Raw genomic sequence first — 13,000 nt, forward strand, 5'->3', positions numbered from 1 at the left:
ACACTATGAAAATGGCAACACTCTTCCAAGATCTCACTTTCGTAGCTTGTATCACTTTGAATAAGCCTGTTATAAGACAACGCTCTTATGTTTCATCAAGGAGTATCAGATGTGAAACAGCAGGAAGGTATTTAAGAAGCCAACTCAAAGAGTTCTTTCTACACAAGCATTCAGGTCTTGAGCAGTCCAGGCAAACAACGCATGTTACAACAAAGCTTAAACTTGTTCTTCATAATAATTTTAAAAACAATACTAGCTGCCTATTTCATTTTAAAAACAGCAAAAAATATCCACCTCCTTTTCCATTTCTTATAAGGAGTCTTGAAGTTTAAATCTCCCCAGTAAAAAGAACTGGAGTACTTGTGGCACCACGAAAGCTTATGCTCAAATAAATTTGTTAGTCTCTAAGGTGCCACAAGGACTCCTGTTCTTTTTGCGGATACAGACTAACATGGCTGCTACTTTGAAATCTCCTCAGTGTGATAGATGTGCTTGCTTTGATCTGCTTAGCTCTTGGAAGACCAGGGGCTCTGGGCTGCTGGCCCCGTGCTGCCCGGCGTCCCTAGGGACAGCTCTGTCCACCGTTCGGAATTTTTTCCTGAGAACCCCCTGTAACATTTTGCGAACCCCCAGGGGTTCATGTACCCCAGTTTGGGAACCACTGGTCTAAAGGCTTGTCTACACTTGAATGTTCATTTGGATTAAGGTAGGGTGTGAATTTAAAACACAACAGCTCTTCCAGAATAGTCCCCTGTGTAGACATTCTTATTCCTAAATAAGAGTTTTCACATGGGTTGGTTAATTTCCCCAAGCAGATGAGCCCTTAATTAGGAAAAGAGAGAGAAATTAGGTTGGTGTTGGGTAATATTGATCTCTTTTGCTCATCTGGACATATCCCTAGATACCAATTGTGTAGCAAGGCACTTCTCCACTCCTTAAACTATCTGCATCCAGGTCTAGAACTGTACTTCCCATTCCATGCATTTTAGTGACCACTACATTTTTTTTGGAGGGCCTGTACTACACATTTGTGGTGGAATATAGTGATCCTATTGATTTGTCAATGGCAAAAATCCTGTTTATTTTCACAGAGCCAGGATTTCATCCTTGGTATCTAAAATATGAGCACATCTTAATCTGAGCTGAGATGCTGGCTAACTCAAGATGCCATGCTGTATCTCTAGACAGGGTGATTGTATTGCGTGCTGGAACTTGCCATCTCCACGATCTACATGTCCATATTATGAATAAAGTTGGTTGCAAGCTGTTCCATTTTATGCTGGTTTCGGGCAGCCTGGCAAATTGCCAGTGTACCTCCCTCAGGTGGGCAGTTTTTTAGGTGCCTTTGTATTAACTAACAGAGCCTTTCCCATGCAAATATCACCCTTTTTGTAAGCCCTGTTCCTTATGTTCTTGTAAAAATGGTTCAAATATACCTCTTTCCTGGCCCTCAGGCTTGAAATGTGATGGAGGATCTGTTAGGAATCCAGAGAGAGATGCTGAAGTCTAGTGAGTTTTATTGTCTGAAAAATAAATAAATAAAATCAAATAATCTCACAGTCCACTGGAGGGCTATAGTGAGTGCTGGTAGGATTTGTACTGCTTGCTGAGAGCGTAATGAAGAAAGTGACCATGGCAAAGAAAACAGCCCATTCACTGTTTTATCTGGAAGGGTAACATTTTACATCCCCCAAATTAGGGATTAGGGGGTGGTCAGCTAGAAGTACTGTTTGATCTTCCTATATAAGGTGAAGGGAATTTGTGAGAGAGATTGTTGCAGGTACTGTATTTTGAAAGGTGGCACCGATAAGAACAATGTCTCAACAGCAGGTAGTTGAGAGTACTAGTGTATTCTGTCTTCTGCTTTTAAAATATTTTAAAAGCAGAGGCGTGCGGGTGTTGGTAGGAGATGGTTTGGTGAGAGAGACATACAATGTCAGGGACATTTAAGAGAGGGACTGTAAATGGTGCTGTGCACTAGCATCTGACTGGGAGACAGAAGCCTCCAGGGAGAAGAAAGGAAGGAAGAAGGGCCTAAAAGGGTGGTCTGGGCAGTAGTGGCTCAAAATGAATCCACCCCAAACACCACGGCTAGGACCCAGGGGAATGGTCTTTCCTCTCTTTAGATAAAGGGGTTGGAAGCTCTACTGTCAGCACTTCGTGTTGTGCTTCTCTGATAGCCCCAGCTGCCTCCATGCTGGGCCTGCCATATGCACTGCCCTCCTGGCATTGGGGTGTCTCAGATGAGAACCTATAAGATATAACACAATAGCTTGCTGCTTTTAAACACAATGGGCAACAGAGGACAACAAGATCCAGCTCCCTCCTCCAACCAATGTCCTCACCTTTTTTGCTTCCTGAATCCACTCTTGTCCACTGGAATGCCCTGGACCCCCAAATTGATGTGTATCTAAGTTCTGTTGGACACTGGGTCCCCTTCTAGCATAATCAATACCACTCCTTGATGGGGCCTTGGGGATCTCCAAGTGCTGGAGCCTCCTGGGAAATTTCTCTATAGCCTTATAGACCAGTCCAGGCATGCTGTGGAGACACTTTTACAGCAGAACCGCCATCCTGGAACTCTGCTGACCATCCTCACTTCCCTGCTTTCCCTGCTTCAGTTACCTGCTCGCGGTCTGCTGCACTATCCTGCTTCATCACCTCATGGGGGATCATCAGATAGGAATACAAAAGAAAACTAATTGAATATTTATGCTGGCTATAGAACTATTATAATAGAAAACCCTAATTAAACAAACTGGTAAAAACATGGGGAGGGCATTGTAATGCTACCTCCTGTGACTCAAGAGTACCAACCTCAGGGCGGATTGTTAAGAACCAGGGCACAAACCCCAAACTGGTTGTGAGTTCTATACTTAGATTTCACCAATCAGTTATCAAATGTAAACTCTTCAGGCACTATAGCAGACTTAATGTGGAGTCACAAACAGCGTCCTGGGGTACTCTGGTCTGTCTTGCTACCCAGGTGAGCATACCTTTGTGATAGATGATTTCGTACATCAAGAATCACAGCAATATTCAGTTGCTTCCAGTTCCAAAGGACTAGTCACTTACCCTAGGTCAATTGCACCTTAGATCTCATACCAAAAACAGTGCTTGTAATCAATCCTGTCATAAATTATATAAAGATATATTAAATAGAACAAGGAAACCAGCGAGTTATTTACAAGGTTAAAGCAGGTAAACATACACACACACAAATGAGTTACAGTCTTAAGTTTTAAAAGATAATAAAAGTTTCTATAATCAGCAAGCTCTACATGTCCTCCAGGGTTAACCCAAGCTAAGCAGCTGGGGATCTCTCACATATGCCTAGAAACATTCTCCCACCCCTCCCCCCGCCAGTCCAAGCAGCATAAAAATATTAAATTCCTTTTGTTTGGGGTTTTTATCCTCCTGCCATGTGATCTGTGCTGCAAACTCAGCTGATGGTAGGAGTCCACTTGCATGACCCATCTTCACAGGGGAGAGAACAGGCCAACAAAAGTTTTTTTTGTCCTCTTGTTGAGAGTATGTAGGGAAATTCCAGTTGCAATATCCGTCTGGTATCAATGGACCTTTCTTATTGGGAAGAGCATAACACCTGTTGAAGATTGGTCTTACACATGAATTAGTGTTTCTCTTCCACCTGGTGACTTACACAGTGACAGAGGCTCACAATATAACCGCTCAGATACCACCTTACAATATGGGACACAGATGTTATAAGTGAGATTAATGCATGCAGCAACTCATAAGCATTCAATAAAGTCTAAATACATTCTTATATTTCTAATGCCTATTTTAACAATACTAACACACAGGTGGGACAGACTGATTCCAGCTGTATATTTGTCAGTGTTCAAATGAGACATGGAGACCTTGGCATGAGCTGGCATCTAGTCTGCCAGCATCACAAGCATATCTGGAAGGGGAGAGGCAGGGTAGAAACAGACCAAAGGTGGATTTGAACTCTCAGTCTAGAGGTGAAATGTTCTCATATTCCAATTTTACTCCTTTCAAACATTTAGTTCCCCTAGTTTAGTGGTGTTTTGCAGCACAACATGGAGTCTACAGATAGGTTCTTGAATATCATTTCAGTGTAAATATATACTAACTTAAATATATAATGAAGCTATGTAGCATCTTTATTAATAAATCTTTCCTCTCCTTTTCTTTTGTAAAGGAGTTTTATTTCTGAATCACACTCATTCATTTCTCATTAATTCCTACGAGCCTTTTGTGACCGTGGCCCAGTGACCATTCTCTCCTCCATTCCACCCAGGCTTTTCCCCGCTCGCTGTGCCATTCTCCTTCTTTCTCCTCTCCTTTGGTTCTTTCTCTTTCAGAATGTCAAATTTTAAACTCCATTGGGTAGATGGGGTTGTTTTAAGCTGGAAGCATTCATGGCTGCCATCAGCGGGCTCTTTGATTTATAGACAATTACAGAGGTGGTTCAAGATGCTAGCTCTGCTATCCAGATGGCTAGGGCTCTGGGATTAAAAAACCCTTAGAACTGAGGCCTGCTGTACACTGGGGGGCGATTGATCCAAGTTATGCAACTTCAGCTATGTGAATAACATAGCTGAAGTTGATGTACTTAGACCGACTCACTGCGGAGAGTTGACTGCTGCCGCTCCCGTTGACTCTGCCTGCGCCTCTCGCAGCGGTAGAGTACAGAAGTCAACGGGAGAGAGCTCGGGGGCTGATTTATCGTATCTAGACTAGACGCGATAAATCGACTCCCGCTGGATTGATTGCTGCCTGCCAATCCGGCTGGTAGTGTAGACATACCCTGAGTCTCAGATCCTGGGTCAGATGATTTAGGCTTGCAGGGTTTAGGCTCGGGGGGCTAAAAATAGCAGTATAGACATTTGGGGTTGGGCGGGAGTACGGGCTCTGAGACCCTCCACCCTTGTGGGATCTCACAGCCCTGGCTTCAGCCCGAGCCTAAACACAGCCTGAGCCCCCGCAAACCTGAGTCAGCTGATCTGGGCCAGTAGTGTCCATGCCACGGGTCTTTTATTGTAGTGTAGACATATCCTGTGTGTCTCCGATTTCCACCCTTCTGGTGTTCTGATTTTAATCAGTAGCATTCTGTCCATTGATGCCAAAGTTATCATGTTACAGACAAACATCCACACAGAAAAATGCCATCAAGTTGAGTGTAAGGCCTTCTGCGCTCAGCTAATAATAGTGTTATCACTAAGGAGGACTTAAAGAAAATGGAAGAATGAGCATTATATTAATATCTTCAGGTTCTCATAATATGGCCATGTTTTTGTTATCTGGATTAAGAAGGTCTTCATACACCTTATCTTTCTAATCAAAAACATTCTTTAATAAGAGTCTGAATCCCACAAAGAGAGACAAACACTGGGCTTTCCTGACTTATCCTCCTAACCTTTCTGTTTACATTGGTTTGAAACTCACAGGTCTGCTAAGCCATCTGCCTGAACTGTGAGCTTCTTGTATTCACAACTTTCCACCACAGTTCTGCTGACAAAGCAAGATTTGGGGTGCCAGCCCAGCCCTAGAGGGAGAGTATCAATGCCCCCCCCACTGTTCCTTTCCCAAGTGGGGTTCCAAAGCTGCCTGATGATGCCTTCTCTCCCCCTTACTTTTATCTCCATATATGGCCCCCATCACCATAGTATCTCAGCACTTGACAAACATTAATGAATATATTCTCATAACAGCCCTCTGAGTACAATTACTGTTGTTCCCATTTTATTGATAGGGAACTGAAGCACAGAGAGACTGTGATTTGCCCAGAGTCAGGTGGAAAAGTCAGGAATTGGACCCAAGATCTTCTGAGTGCCAATCCTGTGCCATAATCACAAAACCATCTTTCATCAGCTCACTATACTGCCTAGATCAAGTGAGGGACTTAAGGACCTCTTGGAGGAGCACTCTTCTCTCTTTCTCATGTTGACATGGTCCCCTGTGGCTTTCTACCCTGCTGGTGTGATTCAGGCAGAGCACACAATGCAATGCTGCTGATTGGAGGGGTTGATGAAGCTTAGCAGACTGGTGGTATACATTAAAGTGGTCTCATGAAGCTGGCAGGATTTGGGTGCATGGAGCAGGACAAAGATGTGGGAATGGGCAGGATTGAAGATAGGGTCTAGCAACCTGCATAGAACTTAGAGGAAGGAGGACAGTTTGGAGGGAGTACCAGGAAGTCAGTCTGTGTGTGGATGCTAGTTACAATTGGAGCACCTCTGTGAATAGTTCTGTTAATGAAGACCCAGCTTAGTTTTACAATCATGGAGTCTTTGCATTCTATTAATCCAGCAGGCAGTATTATGAAACATAGGGGAGAGGAAGAAACAGAGGGAAACAAAAAGGAATGAACAGGGGGAGGAGAGAGGAAAGAGACCCAGAGAAGAAAGTGAAACCAAAGCAACAAAACAAGGAGAAAGAAGAAGCTGCTCCAAACTGGGGTGGGGATGGTCAGGGAAGAGTATTATGTTTTTAGGGAGAAAATAAATGTGTGAAGGAATTAGTAAAAAGACAGAAAATAGCAGCAGAGTAAGCAAGAGAGAATAGACTAATGAAATATAAACAAGGAAAGGAAAAGCAAGGAAAGAGGCCCACAGCTTTTAGACTAGTGAATCGCCTTAATTCGTGTTGCTTTCTGTGCTAGTATTTCCCTGGCAGATAGCCCACAGCTCTGTAAATCTGCAGGGAGAGAGATAACAGCATGTTGCCTCTCCGGGGATTTGACTCTTGCTGCTTTGTACCATTCCTGGTAAGCGTATATTATAAAATATAACACGCCACAGCAGGTGCGTGCAATTAGAGGAGGGCACCCCAAAATAGCAGACGGCTGTCCATTTTTTAGCATATGGTGTTGCCCTTTTTTCCTTTATCCAACTGTGCAGAAATTTATTCTAAGATGCATCATATTTTTAAAAAAACATTTTCTAACTAACCTATATTTCCCCCTGCATCTATACTAATATGACCAGGAAAGAGGGGAACTGCTATTTAAAATGCCAACTTTGATGTGGTTTGTATTAGTGGTATGAGTTAGGCTTACTCCAATAGCTAAACAGATTTCAGGCAAACTTGCCTCCCAAAAATGGATTCCAAATTTCCCTTTGGCTGAAATTTAGCAGCCCTGCAAAGACCTGCACCTCTTCAATTATTATTAATTACTAAATACATATTTTGTCTATCTATAGAGTTTCCAAACAGTGAATTAAGTCTCACAACTCCCCTGTAGGGTAGGTTAGTATTAAGATCCTCATTTTATACAAGGGGAAAACTGAAGCACAGAGAGTTTGTGGTTTGCCCAAGGTCACACAGTGAATGCGTGTCTGTTCTGTGAATAGAGCCAGGACTTCCTGTCCATTGCTTTGAGCACAAGACCAACCTTCCTGATTATTATTATTGTATTATAATGTGATTTTAAATGTAAATATGCTTAAAAACCAGTTTAGCATTAAAAGTTCAAGCCTGGCTTTTATTGTTCGTAAGGGTACATGTGTAGGTTGCTGGGGAGGAAGTGCCCTCCTCCCAGACAAAGGGTTATAGTCACCTTATGTGTAAACCCACTAAATCAATGAACCTGTCTGAAAGCATCTGCACCAAATGTAGTGGCATGTAATTTAGGCCCTCAATGCAGGTTTTGTTTTTAAAAGATAAGGGGAAAATGGAGGGATTATAAGACCTAAGGGCTTCTTTCATTACTTTTTAGGTAGGGTGGTGGTTTGCCCTGAGTGGGGAGGAGAGAGGAGGCAGATTAAAATAGTCTCCTGCAGTACTCGGAAACCAAAAACAATAATAGCATCCTGCTAATGCTGGAAAACCTGCAAGTGAAACTAACCATGAGCAGAAAGTGAAAGCTGATCAGACTGATTTCATTGTCCACTTTGAATGAATTGCAAAATGTAAATAAATTACCAAAATGGTGAAAAGGATTTCTTGACTTTCTAAAGCCATTTTCCCAAATTCACTGGAAGTAACTAGCTCTCTGCAGTCTGCTAATTAGATAACATAGCTAAGTGCTGCCCATTTTCCATTGGCCACTCGTAATTATTCGTGGCTACATAAGCACACAGTGACTGTGGTTGTTAGCTCACCACATATGCGGCATAGGGAACAGAAGTTGCAGTCTTCAGCTTCAAAAACACAGGCCTCTAATACTGCAGCCAAAAAAGACTTCCCCTATTACCCATCAGCAGTGATAATGACTATATCCTTGTTGTTTAAAGTCTCCAATCACTGAAGATTTCTAATATAACCACATAGGCACATTAGCTGTATTCCATCCATAGAGGGCAGAAGTGCATTTATAAATCAGTATAATACACTATCTTAGCTTGCTGTAGTTAGTAAGCAACTTAATCTACTCAGTCTGGTTATTGCAGCTTCTGTAACCAACTCCTTTGTGAGCAAGTCAAGTCTGGAATTGGAAGGAATGTTGCCATTTCTAACTTGTATGATCCACAGGGATTGAATTGGAAAAAAAAATTATGGCACTCTCCTAAATACCACCGCAAAGCACGTCCCCTCCCACTTCAGACACCAAAATGAGGCACCGCTGGTAGCAGATCTTTGTGGTATCCCTCTCTGTTTTTTGCATGCTCTGCATGCACCATCAGCTTATCACTCATCCACTTTTTTTTTATTTGATCAGCAGGGAAATAATGTAAATGTCAACACTAAAATAAATCACTATGCTTCATAGCTAACGTGACATTCAGATGAATAAGGGTAGTTGACACCCCTCATCTCTATTGCTTCTGGCTGTCTGCAGACTCAGGCAAACAGCACAGCAGTGGTTTACACTAAGTTAACAGCAAGGAAGTTATAAAAATTAGAGATTCTTTGTCAAGGAAGGTTTAGATTCAGAAGTAGCACGCTCTAAGGACTAAGCAAGGTAGCACCATCTAAAAACTAGCTTGACAAGATGGTAAAAACCATACTACTTTGACCCCTGGTGATTGGATAGCAAAATTCTCCAGTTGCACTATGGGTACTTTTCACCTTTCACTGAAGCATCAGATACAGGCTACTGCTAAATGCAAGATACTTAGCTCTGACTTGCTATGGCAAATTTATGTTCCAGTAGCTATATTTAACTGTTTCACATTCTTAACCCTGCCACTTCAATTGCTATTTTGTGCTAGTTTAAAAAGTGTTTTGGGATGATTTGAATGAGAGGTGATGATATACGAGTCAGTTATTATAACTATTCCTCTGCCTTTGGAGGGGTGGGACGCACGAATTCTGAGCATTACAAAATGGTCCTGGTCTAACAATTGATTATAATATGCCTTCCTATATGGATAGAAGCTTCTGAAAAATGGAACTGGTGTGTGTGATGTAACCTGCAAACTGTGCCTATACCTGCCCACCCATATACTGCAGCAAGAGGGGGTGAGAAGTGATAAAATGGAACCTAGGGAAAAAACATCTTCTCTTCATTTTGATGCAGGCCTAGGTAAATCTTGAAATGTTAAAGGCCCCTTATTGATCAGACCATTGTTGTTGGCAGAATAGTGGGTTTCAGTATAAACTCAGACATGATATCCAATTGTGCTTGAATCCTTTGTGTTCCCCCTAGTACGCTGAATTGTTTTCTATTTTAAAGTAGACCCCTACACTTGATGTGAGTGGGGATCAGGCCGGGGGGGTGGGCAGAAGAGGGGACACAGCCTTGTCTCAGGGGCCATGGTATTTACATTCAAGACATTTCTGTCCACACCAGCTGTTCCATGCATGTTATTTTCAGAAATCCAGTAATCCCTGAGAGGTCAGAGGGTGGAATTGTGTGAATATATTGGGTGAATGAGGTGAAAAGGCTTCAGAGTCCTCAGGCCCTGCTGCAGGGGATCTTCTCTGGGGAGAGATGATTATGGCTTGCAGACCAGGAGAATCCTGAAAGGAAGGAGGGCGCGTGTGATGCTTTTGCGGCTGGTCAAGTCTGCTCAGTTTGGTGTTTGCATGCATGGCTCTTCTTTTTTTACATTGCCTTCAAAGAGCACCTGTTCTTTCCTTAACAATATATATATATATATTTCTCCATTTCTGCATTTATATTTAGCCCAATTTAAAAGTCCCCAAAAAGTTTGAAAGATGTTGTGGCTTAGAGTGGTGCCTAGAGACATTGCTAGAGTTCAGGGTTTGTCAGAGTTTCCATTGTAAATCTCCTTTTTGAAAGGTTTATAACTCATCATCCTATTCTTAGCTGATGGGTTCTCTCAATCTGGGAATACACTTTTATTTTTTATTCTCCCAAATTTTCATGAAAATCAGTTTGCTGACCTATGATATATGTACAGCCAAGATTTTCCAAAGGGATTAGTGATTTTGGTTCCCTCCATTTTTGGGTGCTTAGCTTGACACAACTTAAAGCAACCTGATTTTCATCGAGTGCTGAGCACCCGCCCCCTGAAAATCAGGCCTCTTTAAAGTGTCTCAAGGGAAGACACCCAACAGTTTATTTTGGCAAAAAAAGTTTTCCAGCCAAACTTGACTATTATCTGATAGTATTACAAAATGAATGGATGAAGGGAACTTGGTAGATCTTTTAGTAAAGGTGTTATCACATGATATCTTACTTTCAATAACATAAATTCAAATTGGTTTGCTAATGCACATTTGTCAAATGGATTGAAAACTGATTGGAACACTGTAAACAAAGCACAATAATAATAAACCACAGTGTATCAATCTGAGGCGAGGTTTTCATAGATTGGCAGATTTTGAGGCCAGAAGGAACCATTATGACAGCCTAGTCTGACCCCACAGGCCAAAGAAACTCATCCAAGAATTTGTGTCAAGCCCATAACTTCTGATTGAGCTATAGAATTATTTTTTTTTAAATAAGTCATGATTTAAAGACTGCAAGTGAAGGAAAATCCACTGTAACCCTTTGGGAAGGTGTTCCAATGGTTAATTACCCACTCTGTGATGAATTTGGCTCTTGTTATGCATTTTCTGCTAGGGTAAAGAGCCATCTACTCTTTCCAGTATAGGTTCTTGTAGACTACGATCAAGTCACATCTTAACCTTCTCTGGGATAAACTAAATAGATTGAGCTTTATGCTCTCACTATAAGACATGTTTTCCAGACCTGAATCAATCTCGTAGCCTTTCTGTGAACCCGCTCCAATTTGTCAATATTCTTTCTGAAGAACAGACTCCTGAACTTGGACACAGCATTCCATTAAAGGTCTTATTAATGCCATACACAGAGGTAATATCACCTTCTTACCCATTTTTTTTTATAGTCCCCCCGCTTCTACATTCAAGAATCACATTAACCTTCTTAGCTACAGTATACACTGGTACTTATGTTCAGTTGTCAATGTCCAGCAGGATACTGCTAGAATTATTGTTAGGTCTTTGCGTAGTTAATAAATATATTAATGATCTATAAGGGGGTAAAACCGCACACTATTAAATTCACAGATAGCACTCAAATGGGAAGTATTGGAAACATCAGCAAATAATAACAAAAGGAACCTAGAGAAACTAGAAATATGGGGAGGAAATAAAAAAGCAAGTAAGATCCTGGGAAAAGAGAAACTCAGACAATTAGGGAAAAATAATCCAAAACACACATCTAATGGGAAGGACAAAGCTAAGAAACAGTAATACTTAGAGAAACTTAGGGCGAGAGCAAACAGCAAGCTAAACTGTTTTCACTGTGAAAGGGAGCTGAAAACTTAACGCATTTTTGGTCTTCTACATAATGTTATAAAGTGGGGAGATGATTATATCCTATATGCACATGCGTAAGTGCTTTGCTGCATTGGAGCCTGAAGTAGGAGAAAAGCAAGGTGGAAATCAGACACAATTTTATTGAAATAATACTTGAACTTTACATTTTGCAACCACTTTTCAAGAATTAATGAAGACTCACAGCACCTTTGGGAAGTGAATATGTATCATTCCCTTTTACAGATGAGAAAACTGACAGATATAAGAGGTTAAGATCAAGATTTTCAAAACCAGGAGCCTAAAACTAGGCTCATAAATCCATATTTAGACTCCTAAATAAGTAATTTTAAAAAAAATGCTGAGCACCTGTGGCTCTGGGATTTATCTTGGTACTGCATTCTGGGTGCCCAGCACTTCTGAAAATCCAGGCCACTTATATAGTCGTCTAAATATGGAATTAAGAGGCTCCTGTTTTTGAAAATCTGGGCCAAAGCACCCGGTAAGCTCATGGCAGAGCTTTGAGTAGATCTTATTTCTTTTAGATCATGCTGTCATTAAGATCTGGTATCTTATAACCTGCCAGGCCTTGAAATGCTCTGGCTGATCAATACAAATTCTCTCAGGAACTGTAAACTTTCCTCGCTGATCCTAGATCTATGATCAGAAAGAAAATATTGTGATTGCCTATGTGTGTATGTACCAACTTTATATATATGAATTACTAGCCATTAGAGAGTTAGGTCAAGATTTTCAAAAACAGCTGCTTAAAGTTCTCCTGGTAAATCCATATGTAGGCACCTAAGTTGACAGCCTAGTTTTCAAAAGACCTGAGCACTGAGCCCTGCCAGGTCACTAGCTTTGGTGCCTGAAGATGGATTTAGAAGCCTAACTTTAGCCATCCATTTTTGAAAATTTTGGCTTTTGCCTGGCACCCATCAAACTGATTGGATTAAGGGTATTTTTCATGTTTAACTTCAGCTTTGTTTCCAGAAGTGAACAGCTGGCACAACATCTACTTCAAAACAAAAATAGCAGGCATGCTTCTGACCCAGAGCTGCCTCCCTGCTAATCTGATTCCTTTTAAGGGTAGGAGCTGGTGGCGACTAAAGCAATTTTCAGTATAGTCCTTGCACGTAGCAGAGAATGAGTGTGTTGGCTCTGGTGAGTGGCACTGTGAGGAATGGGAGAATTGTTTTAATTTCCAGTGAAGATATGCCTAAAAAGTCAATGTATGTGTTTTTGTTTCTTGTATGTTGTTGCTCCACTGTGAGTCACTGGCATGACTTCTTGATCCAAGAGGGGTTACAAACTTGGTTAAAGA

Source organism: Trachemys scripta, chromosome 1 (genome assembly GCF_013100865.1).
Source record: "Trachemys scripta elegans isolate TJP31775 chromosome 1, CAS_Tse_1.0, whole genome shotgun sequence".
NCBI classification, from domain to species: domain Eukaryota; kingdom Metazoa; phylum Chordata; order Testudines; family Emydidae; genus Trachemys; species Trachemys scripta.